This window comes from Gossypium arboreum, chromosome 8 (assembly GCF_025698485.1).
Source record: "Gossypium arboreum isolate Shixiya-1 chromosome 8, ASM2569848v2, whole genome shotgun sequence".
Taxonomy (NCBI): Eukaryota; Viridiplantae; Streptophyta; class Magnoliopsida; order Malvales; family Malvaceae; genus Gossypium; species Gossypium arboreum.
In genome coordinates this window covers 64364988-64378583 of record NC_069077.1, presented here as the reverse complement: position 1 = coordinate 64378583, position 13596 = coordinate 64364988, and the positions used below count along the sequence as shown (strand labels likewise).

The 13596-nt window shown below is 32.8% G+C and overlaps 1 non-coding gene across 1 annotated transcript; it reads right to left on the bottom strand.

Annotated features, from left to right (window-relative positions):
- Positions 1–12877: 12877 nt before the first annotated feature.
- Positions 12878–12984, bottom strand: LOC128280168 (small nucleolar RNA R71). Its single transcript, XR_008270348.1, has one exon. It is a non-coding gene; the product is annotated as a small nucleolar RNA R71 (small nucleolar RNA).
- Positions 12985–13596: the final 612 nt, after the last annotated feature.

Sequence of the window (13596 nt, the reverse complement as noted above, 5' to 3'; positions counted from 1 at the left end):
TTTACATTTTTGAAATCCCGGTAACTTGGTTAAGCTTATTCTAGCAATAATTTAACCTAGGGTTTATATTTGGAAAAATAACCATAGGTGAAATGTGTTTATTTTGATGTTTTATGGTAGAATATGAAGCTTGAAATTGTGTTAAACAACCTTTACTAAGCGATTTTACGTGAAAACGAGTAAAACGACATAATCGGTAAAAATACCTAATGTTCATAAGTACATGTTAGAGTGGGAATTTGAGGTTGCTATAGAAGGGAAAAATGATTATCATGTAATAAAACATAAGGAAATAGGATGAAGTTTAATTTACGAGCCTAGAGGAAAAAATGTAATTTTGACAAAGTTCAGGGGAAAAATTATAATTTTGCCAAAATATGATTTTGGGTTAACTTGAATAATGTGAGTCCTAATTAGGCTATATTTGAAATGATAGATCAAGGAAAAATCGAAATTTGGGCTAAAATCAGAAAATATCAGGTTGTGGACAAAATGGTAAAAATGACCATTTTCGTATACGAGGTAAGTTCATATGATTTTTAATAATTCGATGTGTAATTTAATGTTATTGCCTTGATATTAAATGAGATGTAAGTTCATGTGTGAATGTAGTAAAAGAATTTTCATTTTAAGTAATTTAATGTTATTTATATGATATGACGATTATTATCATGAAATATTATGCTTTGTGGATTATTATTTAGTAATATGCAAATTATGTGAGCTACTTGATAAATGTGAAATGCTACCAAGAATCGGTTTCGACATTCCGTGCAAGACAGCAAAGATGTGTGATTGAGGAAAATCCCGTTTGAACCTTGGGAGTAGATTAGGATACAAGTGACATGTCACTAGGATATTTGAGTTCCGAACTCATTGAGTTGAGTCCGAGTTCGTGAGATGTAACTAGGCATCCAAACTCGTTGAGTTGAGTCAGAGTTCACTTATGGATGCACACACCCGAGTTCGTTGAGTTGAGTCCGAGTTCACTTATGGATGGGTTACATGGTAGCTTGGCTACACATATATTCCGCAGGCTATTGAGTTTGTCTAGCTATGGGAATGACACTTATGTGCATGCATTCTGTGTATTTGATTATATTCCGAGTGTTCAACGGGTAATTTGGCGAAGTATTTGTTGATGATCCCAATGAGATAAGCCATTGGTGAATATGTCTTTGAGTTATGTTACAAGTTGTATAGGTATGTACACTAAACTTATGTGTGATGCCTTGACATGTGATGATCTATGATGTATATAGTATTTGGTGAATATTATGAAAATGACATGATTTGGAATAAGTCCTTGCTACTTGATGACATTGAGATTATGGATTTATGCTTATGAAGCATAACTATGTGTTCTTACCATTATGAATGAAATGATATTGTATGGATTTGGTGAATAATAGTAATGAATGAGTAAATTTAGCCTTGGCAGTTTTTGGTTACTGTAGTGGTGCAAATTTGGAAATTCACCATAAATTGTGGAAATTGAATTAGGGGCTGAATAAAATATGAGGTTAAATCCTAATGAGTCTAGTTGCACATAGAAGAAACAGTATATGCAATCGAAATTTATATTTTGAGATATTTAAATTGTTGTGAGACAGAGTTTGAATGACTTCGTGATCCCTTGTTTCAATTTGAGAAAATCATTAAAAATGATATAAAAATAATTATGGGTTGTAATTTATATTATTAAAATCCTTAATGAGGCTATTATCTAGAAAGATAGATGAGAGCATTATCAGAATTTTGTACTATGAGAAAAATAATTTTTAGTAAATAGAGATCAGAACAATTGGACAGCAAAACAGGGGAAACTTTAATGAATAAACTGTACTAATTGGCTAAACCAAAAATTTTGGAAATTTTATGGGAGAAAGGTATATGAGTCTAGTTTCAATGAAATTTAACAAAACTTAATTTGGAGTCTTGTAGCTCCAGATATAAATGAATTAGTAACTGTAATTCGGTAAAATAGCTTAATCTGAACAAGAGTAAATTGTACAGTTATGATGTTTTACCTTAAAAAAAAACATGTGGGTAATTGCTTATTGACTTCATATGGACTTATTAAGCGTAAAGCTTACCCCTCCTCTCTACTTCTTCAATTTTGGCAGGTCGGCTCGAGGTTGGAGATCGTCGGAGGCAAAATCACACTATTAAGCTATCATTTTTGGGAGAATTAATTCAAATATTAGAAATATCAAGTGAGTGGCATGTATAGGAAGTTGATTTGTGATATGTATTATTATTATGACTTTGACCATATGTATCGGTCTGCATTGAGTCATTGTATATGATCATGAGATGTGGTCCTTATCCATTATGGTTTGTAAGTTTAATTAATCATGCCATGTCCTATGTTTTGATGTGATGATATAGTTAGCTTTGTTTGTTATGCAAGATTGGTAGTACATCAGGTAAGTTAAATGCAGGCCGGTGGATCATGAATTAAATGAAAATGATTAATGTTGCCTTGAATATGGATGTTTAATAGACAAATTGGTAACTACATTATGATGGTATAAAATGAGAGTAAGATTTAGCATGTCTAGTTCTAGTTAGTGTAAGAATGTATATTATATACAAGATGGTAAGCAAATATGCTTAAAGTGAATCACATGTTTTTGCATGATTATGAATGTGTAAGTGCTCATTTATGTCACATTATATGTCTTTAAATATGAGTCTATGCATGTGTTCGAAAAGTTTTGAATTAAATGAAATTTTATGGCTCGGTTTTCATTTATGTGTATGGTTAAGTCTAGTAATGCCTCGTACCCTGTTCCGACCTTGGATATGGGTAAGGGGTGTTACATTTGGTGTTATCAGAGCTATAGTTTAATCGATTCTTGGACTAACCTAGCATGTGTAAAAGTCTAGTCATACATGCCACGGATCCGTGATAGTGTAATGTCTCCCGATGCGTAAGAGCATCGTCTTATTTAGACAAAGGTACTCTCCAACCCAGTTGCACCAACCATGTTCAAGGTGATTGAAGGTATTTGAGTAAAACTATGATTATGATAAGTTTCGGTTCAGAAAAGTATGAATAAAAGTTATGATATATATATGTGATAACACGTGATATGAAAGTTTATGTTGTGATAAATATCTATATTTGCTTAATGTTCATATGATGTAGTGCACCTAGCTTACTTGACAAGTTGAATGGGATAAATAAAAATTCGTAGAGGTATGAGTAAGGGTTCATAATATCATGATTCGAATGAAGATGTCATTGTCTTGATTGGACATTGAATGTTGATGAATGTTAATGATATTTTTATGAGATAAAGAATTATAAAGAAATGAACTTATCTATGTTAAATTGTTTGGACTGAATTATATGATTGTAATGATATGTATATGATGATACACGAAGTGAAAGTTATGATTGTGATGCAAATATTCATGTTTGTTTGGCCCTTATGTGATGTCATGAGCATGATTTATTTGATTAAATGAATGGATAAGTAAAGCTATCCAGAAAACATAAGATGCATGCATAAGTATACTTGTCTAAATGGGATAATTGGAAAATTGGTGTAAACCAATATGAATGTTGCATTGCCTAAAATGAATGACATGATTTTGACGATGTTGCTATGATGATGAAAGTTGTGTCATATGTATATGTCTGAGAAAGTCGAGTCAGAGGCCCTACAACCCCTCCCCTTATCGAAGTGGTGCTTATAATGGAATTTCATGAGATTTGTACTGAATAAGTTCCTGGTTGAAAAACCAAAGAGTTCAATGATAGAATAATTATAAGTATGATTAGAGATTGAAAATGAGTTGATAAGTAAAGTCAGAGCTAGAAAAGTATCAGGTCGACATAAAGATTATTAGAGCTATGCATTGTCCCAGTTAGAGAATGAATTTACTTTGGTAAATTGAATTACTCAGGTACAAGGTCGAGAAAAGTGTAAATCAAAATTTATTCAGAACTGGTCTTCTTTAGTGAAAGGTCTAACATGAAATTTGTGATGGTTTGAACTAGTTGTGGGAAATGATATTTCAAATGTGTAATATCTGGGTGTGACGATTCTGGTGAGCAGATTTAATGATTTCTTCGAGATGTTCTATGTATTTATCCGTTCTCGAAAAATTTCTATGGTCATTGATCATTTGAAGAAATTCTTGTTATATGGGAATGTTTTCTAATCACGGTGTTAGATAGAAGCATTGGTAGTCATTGGTTTTATAATTTGTATTCTTGTATTTCCTCGGGCATTTTATTACATTTAAATCGATAAGAATTGATGAGAGGATATGTATGATATTATGATATTGTTTCTTCTACTTGATGCTCCATTTGATATATATGTATGGGAAGATACATTGTTCTTGTTATATTTGATTCCAGTGGGATTAAATGATGTTTTCTTCTGGACTTCTTTTCTCTGAGGAATTTTCGAGATCTTCCATATTTTCCTATGAGTTTGGTTTTCGATTTTCCGGCATAGTATAGTATCTTGGATTTCTTTATTCGGTTTTCTTGTTATCTTTATTCCATAATTTGTCAATTATGACTTATGTTCGAAATGCGTTCTTCAGCTCGTGATAATCATGACAAGCATGACTATACTTCCAATTTGATCTTGGTAATGTGGTGATTTTAGTATTGGAATTTCTCAAATTTCTGTGTAAGGATTTGACAGCAGTAAAGGCATAAGTGATAAAAGCGCGAGTTTCAATCGGTATGGTGGATTACTTCTCTCAAGTAAGTCAATTATAATTAATGACTTCAATTGAGATATTTTGGTTACTTGAGCTAATACAATTGAGATGGTTTTGATTAGCGTAAGGAATGAATAGAAAATGACTACATGATGAATTGTTTAGTGACTAGAAGAAATGATTACTTGAAATGTCATTCAACGGTGCTTAGATCGGCTCAAGTGTTTAATCTGTGTGAATTATTTATTTGAAAGATTTCATATGACAATTATGTCAGGATCATTTTTCCCAAGTCTGACAATAGAATTTCATTTCTTTACGGGTAAAAGGCAAATAGTCTGAACGAGAAGTGTATATCTCTTAGAAAATTTTGATATGAGTTGAAGATACTAAAAATGATAAAGTTTTCATCTTGCGAAAGCTGAAAATTTTATTACATATTAGCAAGGTTTGGACAAATGAGAATATTGCTAACCAAACCGTCTGAATTGGACTAGTCTGCATTGAGTAAAGATTTCCTAATTTTCAGTAATGCACTGTTGTATGAACGGTGATGTGTTTCAAGAAAATAAGGTAATGTGATAGTTTGGAGCATTTGATGTCACAGAAAATTTGAGTTGTTGATGGGGTTAAATCCGAGCATCAGGATCTACCAGAATTATCTTTGCTAGTATTGATATTAGGATGAGAATGAGAAGGATTATTTTTGAGGCTATATCAGAATTATTTTCGTAGCGGAAAGAAGTAAATGTGATAGTGAGTAGTAAACTAAAAGAGTACAGTGAGGATCGACTTCTGATGTTGAATTTCAGATTGGATCTGATTCATGGTATTATTATTCCGAGGCTTATACAGAAAGAATTGTACGAAGCTCACAGTGAAAATTTGCCTATTCATTCAGAGAGTAATGACGTGTACTGTAATTTGATTTAGATGTTATTGGATTGTGATTTATCGATGATGAAAATCAGTATGTTTATTTCGAAAGAATGCAGGTCCCTTTGATTGTTGGATTTCTTGGAATTCTAGTCTCCATAAACCAAATTGAGATCTGGGTTTTATGTTATGATATCATCGGAAACTGAGAAGCCTTTGAAAATTTAAGAACAATTGGGAGTTGAGTCCGTAAGCTTTCAAATCATATGAGAAATTAAAGAGATGTATTGGAGACCGCCTAAGCGAAGGTACTTTGGTATCGAGTATGAGATTGAGGAATTTAAGTGAAGACCACTTTCCCGGTAAGATTTTCGGGGACGAAAATCCTTAAAGGGGGGAGAGTTGTAACACCCTGATTTTGGGCTTAGTCGGAACAGTGGTTTCGGGACCACAAATCCGACGATAAAAATTTTGTTTTTTATTATATTTTTATGGTCTACGATTTCACGGAATAATTTTGTAAAAAAATTTCCTTTTAAAATTTTGACGTTCGGGCACTTAATTTAGTCAAAAGGACTAAATCATAAAAAGTGTAAAAGTTGAGTTCTACATACTAGAGGTGTCCAATTATTATGAAATTTTAAATTGAGGGTCCTTAAATGGTAATTAGACCATTGGTTAATTGCTGGACAAAAATTAGACATGAAATGGGTGTAATAAAATATTTTTAAGTTAGGGGTATTTTGGTAAACTAATAATTAAAAGAATTAAAAAAGGGAAATAAGCCAAATTAGCTATCATCTTCTTCATTCAACCGTTTCTACCGGTAGCATCCATGGTTAAGGTTTGTTCAAACTCCCAAGCTCGATTGTAAGTGCTCCCTAGCCCCATTTTTAAAGTTCTTTACATTTTTGAAATCCTGGTAACTTGGTTAAGCTTATTCTAGCAATAATTTAACCTAGGGTTTATATTTGGAAAAATACCAATAGGTGAAATGTGTTTATTTTGATGTTTTATGGTAGAATATGAAGCTTGAAATTGTGTTAAACAACTTTTATTAAGCGATTTTACGTGAAAATAAGTAAAACGACATAATCGGTAAAAATACCTAATGTTCATAAGTACATGTTAGAGTGGGAATTTGAGGTTGCTATAGAAGGGAAAAATGATCAGCAAGTCATAAAACATAGGGAAATAGGATGAAGTTTAATTTACGAGCCTAGGGGAAAATGTAATTTTGACAAAATTTAGGGGCAAAATTGTAATTTTGTAAAAATATGATTTTGCGTTAATTTGAATAATGTGAGTCCTAATTAGGCAATATTTGAAATGATAGATCAAGGAAAAATCAAAATTCAGGCTAAAATAAAAAAATATCAGGTTGTGGACAAAATGGTAAAAATGACCATTTTTGCATACGAGGTAAGTTCATATGATTTTTAATAATGCAATGTGTAATTAGTGTTATTTCCTTGATATTAAATGAGATGTAAGTTCATGTCTAAATGTAGTAACATAATTGTCATTTTAAGTAATTTAGTGCTATTTATATGATATGATGATTATTATCATGAAATATTATGCTTTGTGGATTATTATTTAGTAATATGCAAATTATGTGAGCTATTTGATAAATATGAAATGCTACCAAGTATCGGTTTCGACATTCCGTGGAAGACAGCAAAGATGTGTGATTGAGGAAAATCCTGTTTGAACCTTGGGAATAGATTAAGATACAAGTGACATGTCACTAGGATATTTGAGTTCCGAACTCGTTGAGTTGAGTCCGAGTTCATGAGATGTAACTAGGCATCCAAACCCGTTGAGTTGAGTCTGAGTTCACTTATGGATGCGCAAACCCGAGCTCGTTGAGTTGAGTCTGAGTTCACTTATGGGTGGGTTACATGGTAGCTTGGCTACACATATATTCCGCAGGCTATGGGTTTGTCTAGCTGTGGGCATGGCACTAATGTGCATGCATTCTGTGTATCTGATTATATTCCGAGTGTTCAACGGGTAATTTGGCAAAGTATTCATTGATGATCCCAATGAGATAAGCCATTGGTGAGTATGTCTTTGAGTTATGTTGCAAGTTGTACAGGTATGTACACTAAACTTATGTGTGATGCCTTGACATGTGATGATCTATGATGTATATAGTATTTGGTGAATATTACGAAAATGACATGATTTGGAATAAGTCCTTGATACTTGATGACATTGAGATTATGGATTTATGCTTATGAAACATAATTATGTGTTCTTACCATTATGAATGAAATGATATTGTATGGATTTGGTGAATAATAGTAATGAATGAGTAAATTTAGCCTTGGCGCTTTGGAGTTCTTTAGGTGCAAATTTGGAAATTCACCATAAATTGTGGAAATTGAATTAGGGGTTGAATAAAATATGAGGTTAAATCTCAATGAGTCTAGTTTCAAATAGAAGAAACGATATATTCAATCGAAATTTATTTTATGAGATATTTAAATTGTTGTGAGACAGAGTCTGAATGACTTCGTGATCCCCCGTTTCGATTTGAGAAACTCATTAAAAATTTTATAAAAATAATTATGGGTTGTAATTTATATTATTAAAATCTTTAATGAGTCTGTTCTCTATAAAGATAGATAAGAGAATTCTGTACTATGAGAAAAATAATATTTAGTGAAGAGAGGTCAGAACTATTGGATAACAAAACAGGGGAAACATTAATGAATAAAATGTACTAATTGACTAAATCAAAAATTCTAAAAATTTTATGGGAGAAAGGTATATGAGTCTAGTTTCAAGGAAATTTAACAAAACTTAATTTGGAGTGTCGTAGCTCTAGATATAAATGAATTAGTAACTATAATTCGATAAAACAGCTTAACCTGAACAAGGGTAAATTGTACAATTATGATGTTTTACCTTAAAAAAAACATGTGGGTAATTGCATATTAACTTCATATGGACTTACTAAGCGTAAAGCTTACCCCTCCTCTCTACTTCTTCAGTTTTGGCAGGTCGGCTTGGGGTTGGAGATCGTCGGAGGCAAAATCACACTATTAAGCTATCATTTTTGGGAGAATTAATTCAAATATTAGAAATATCAAGTTAGTGGCATGTATAGGAAGTTGGTTTGTGATATGTATTATTATTATGGCTTTGACCATATGTATCGGTCTGCATCGAGTCATCGTATATGATCATGAGATGTGGTCCTTATCCATTATGGTTTGTAAGTTTAATTAATCATGCCATGTCCTATGTTTTGATGTGATGATATAGTTAGCTTTGTTTGTTATGCATGATTGGTAATACATTAGGTAAGTTAAATGCAGGCCAGTGGATCATGAATTAAATGGAATTGAGTAATGTTGCCTTGAATATTGATGTTTAATGGACAAATTGGTAACTACATTATGATGGTATAAAATGAGAGTAAGATTTAGCATGTCTAGTGCTAGTTAGTGTAAGAATGTATATTATATATAGGATGGTAAGCAAATATGTTTAAAGTGAATGACATGTTTTTGCATGATTATGGATGTGTAAGTGCTCATTTATGCCACATTATAAGTCTAAATATGAGTCTATGCATGTGTTCAAAAAGTTTTTAATTAAATGAAATTTTATGGCTCGATTTTTGTCTATGTGTATGGTTAAGTTTGGTAATGCCTCGTACCCTGTTCCGACCTTGGATACGGGTAAGTGGTGTTACACATTCTCACTATTATTTTTCTTCAATATTAATCCAGCCTAACTCTAATAACTCGACCAAATTATACTATTCTAATCCCTGGGGATTGACAGTTGGTTAAATTTGGTTTTGTTATTTTCTTAGTTTTAGCTATCTTTGTTATATTTAATTACTGCATGGTTGCCATCAGTGCATGAGTAAAAGCATTCCTGTTAACAAAGAGTATCCTTTTAACCCAAAGATTGAAAGAAATTTGTAAAGGAAAAGAAGGGAATTACGTAATATGGCTAGGGAAAGGAATGATCTTGGTCTGAATAATGCATTGAATCAAAATGGTCGGGATGTTGATCTTTGTATTCAATGTGTGATAGATTACTGAGATAACCTAATTCGGGAACATGTTGTTCCACTTTTGGATGATTTGAATCCAAGGATAATAAGACCACACATACAAGCTCAACAATTCGAGCTGAAACCGGTAATGTTTCAGATGTTGCAAACAGTAGGGCAGTTTGGGGAATTGCCTACTGAAGATCCAAGATTACATTTAAGACTTTTTCTAGAAGTCCGTGACTCATTTAGACAATAGGGTGTTCCTGAAGATGCCTTGCGGCTTAAATTGTTCACATACTCTTTGATAGATCATGAAAGAGCGTGGATTAATGCTTTACCGTCGAGAACAGTGGCATCATGGATGACTTGTGCTAAATATTTTTGCCATGGTATAATCTGCCAATGTAACACCCCTAACCCATATCCGTGGCCAGAATAGGGTTACGAGGTATTACCAGATAATACACATACATTTAAGCATTAGTAATCAAAATCCATTCACCACATTCACATTGTCCCTTATAAGGCCCTATGAGACCTTAAAACATGCTTAGAAGAGGTTCGGGACTAAACCGATAACATTTACAAACTTTGGGTAACTTAGAAAATTTTCAAACATTAAAGGGTCACACGCCCGTGTGAACAAGCCATGTAAAAATAGGCCATACATACTGACTTGCACCACACGGCCGGAGACACGCCCATGTGCCTTGGCCGTGGGAAATCTGGAGGGGTTACTAACTTGGGTCACACGGTCGACCACACACCCATGTGCCACACACGGTCAGTAGACACGCCCGTGTGTCTAGGCCGTGTCAAAGCTGTAGGGTATACTGACTTAGTTCTAAAGGGTACCCCAGGGGACACACAGCTGTGTACCAAGGCCATATGTCACACACGGTCGAGCCACATGCCCATATGCTCAGCCGTGTGCAGTGAAAATAGGCTTGGTAATAGCCACATTTCTCACCCTCCTTAAGCATACCTAAAGCACATCAAATTTGCACCACTCTATAATATATAAGCAACCAAAGCATGCTATTTCATACACATTTCATGCTATCTATCCTCAACCAGTTTAACTACTAAATTCCATATTTACAACATACTAAATCATTATGCCAAAATCATAACAGCTTACATAAGTACCAAATGTATTTCCTTATCAACTTATCAACTATTTCATGTCACAAAACATACCATATCATCATTTTAAAATCAAACCACAATATACCAACTTCCAAGCAATAATACTCTAACTTACAACTATCCAAAAGAGCAACCATATAACCATACCAAACAAGCTAACACATAAGGCATTATATATATCACATATATCACTTATTAAACACATAATTTAAGCCAACTTAAATGGCCAAATACATACCAACATTTACAAGCCAAATCTTATGGCTCAAAATCATAACTCAAAACATATCAAGATAATACTAGCCTATAAATGCCATATACCATATATACAAAGCTCCAAAAGTACCAACGAGATGATCGATAGTGCGATGACGTTTCTCGATGATCCTCGAGTCTGAGCTAGCTTTGATAATCTATAAAATTATGAATAAATAAACACAGTAAGCTTTAAAAGCTTAGTAAGCCATATATAAATAAAGTCATCATATGAATATTTGCATATCAATTCAATTATGTTAAGCATAGCTAAACACATACAAGTTCACAAACCTTTCTCATTGAACACATTTCAATATCTTAATCGCATTCATCAAATACTTTCCCTTTTCAATACTTGTATGAATCTCGTACATACCTGAGTCACGTATCTCATCCACACATTCTTTCTCAACTTGACTTTGCCCAATGAACCATTCGAACTTGTTAAGGATACTCGAAAATCACATAAGCTCGCACAATGCCATATCCCAGATATGGTCTTACATGTTATCATATATCGATGCTACTGTCCCAAATAGGGTCTTACACGAAATCATAATACGATGCCAATGTCTCAGACATGGTCTTACACATACTCACAATACAATACAAATGCCTCAGGCATGGTCTTACATGTAACATGGTCTTACATGTAATCACATCTCAATAACCTAATGCCATGACATTCATATCCCATACTATTCCTAAGGTTCGTATGGAACTTTTGGATGTCGTAACACTATCGATTCTTGCTCGTTCAACATTTATAAAAATTCAATGACAAATAAACACATATAATTCAATTTAAAGACAATTATTTGCATATGAACTTACCTCGTAGTCGAAATAGAGGGACGGAATCAACTATTCGATAACTTTCGAATTTCCTCGATCTAAATCTAATTTCTTTCGTTCTTGATCTATATATATTCAAAATTAATCCATTTAATCACCAAATCAATCAATTTCATCCACAAACACATATTTAAGCCAATTTGTACTTTGGCCCTAAACTTTTACATTTCTTACAATTTAGTCCTTATTTCATAAAATTACAAATTCATGAAATTTAAGGACAACCCATGCTAGCCGAATTTTGTATAGCTTCATAGTAGCCCATATTTACATTTATTTCACACTTTTAACCACAACATTTCATATTTTCTCAATTTAATCCCTCATTGACATTTTCATCAAAAATTACTTTACAAAACTTAGATATCTATCACTAAGCTTTCATAATTCATCATCAAACATCCAAAAACACATGAATTCATCAATGGAAACTTTCAAAATCATCAACACTTTCAAATAATAGGGCATGGGCTAGCTAGTACTCAAAGCAACGATCACAAAAACATGGAAATCATCAAAAATCGAGCAAACTACATACCTTAATTAATCCACACAAGTGCCGAATGGTTTAAGCATTCAAACCCTATTCTTTTATTTTATTTTCGGTTTAAAAAGATGAGAAATGATGAACCATTTTATTATGTTTTACTATAATTAACTTAATTATATAATTACCATTTTAACCTTAATTAAAACATTAACAAAACATTTAATGGTTGGCCATATATGTCAAATTCCACTAATCATGGTCTAATTACATCATAAGGACCTCATATTTAATAAACCATATCAAATAGCACTTTTAACTTATAGCCTGCTACTTTTGTATTTTACGCGATTTAGTCCTTTTCTCAAATTAACCACCTAAATGATAAAATTATTTCACGAAATTCTCACATATACATATTCACATGCTATAAACGCCAATAATAATATTAAAATAATTTTACAACCTCAGATTTATGGTTCTGAAACCACTATTCTAATTTAGCTAAAACCAGGCTGTTGCAGCAAAACATGAATGCCAAGTTTAGAAATGACATCACATCTTTTCGGCAATTAGAGGATGAAATGCTTTATGAAGCCTGGGAAAGATTTAAGGAATTGCTTAAAATATGTCCTATCCATGGTTTTCAATACGGTTGAATGCATAGACAAGGATGGTGGTTGATGCCCCTACAGATGGTACTTTGTTGGATAAATTATATAATGAAGCATATGAGATTTTAGAATGATTGCCAACAATGATTATCAATACCTTACCGCGCGAGTTGGAACTAGCAGGAGAGCTGCTGGCACCATTGAACATGATGCAATCACTTTGTTGATAGCCCATGTATCTTCTTTAGCTAATATGATCAAAATAGTTGTTGCGTGTAAATGTGGAATGGAAATTGATGAGTGAGCATCGTCTCCACAGGGATCGCAAATTGATTAGAATTTATAAGTATTACTGTAGATTTAACTAATGAATCTGTGCAAAAGAAACAAAGTATAAATTGGTGAAAGGAATTGACGAATGAAATAATAATATCAATTATAACTGATAAATGACAAAACAATCTAAATGTCGTGGAAATTCACAAAGAACAAGTAGAGAGTATTTCTACTGTTGAATGATAATGGTTAGAATTACTCAAGGAAATATTTTCATAACATAATAATGCCATGGAAAATTTTTGACTAAACTACTACCCAGATAGTTACTATTGTAGTCTACTTCTTTCAAGAGCTAGACTTTAGTT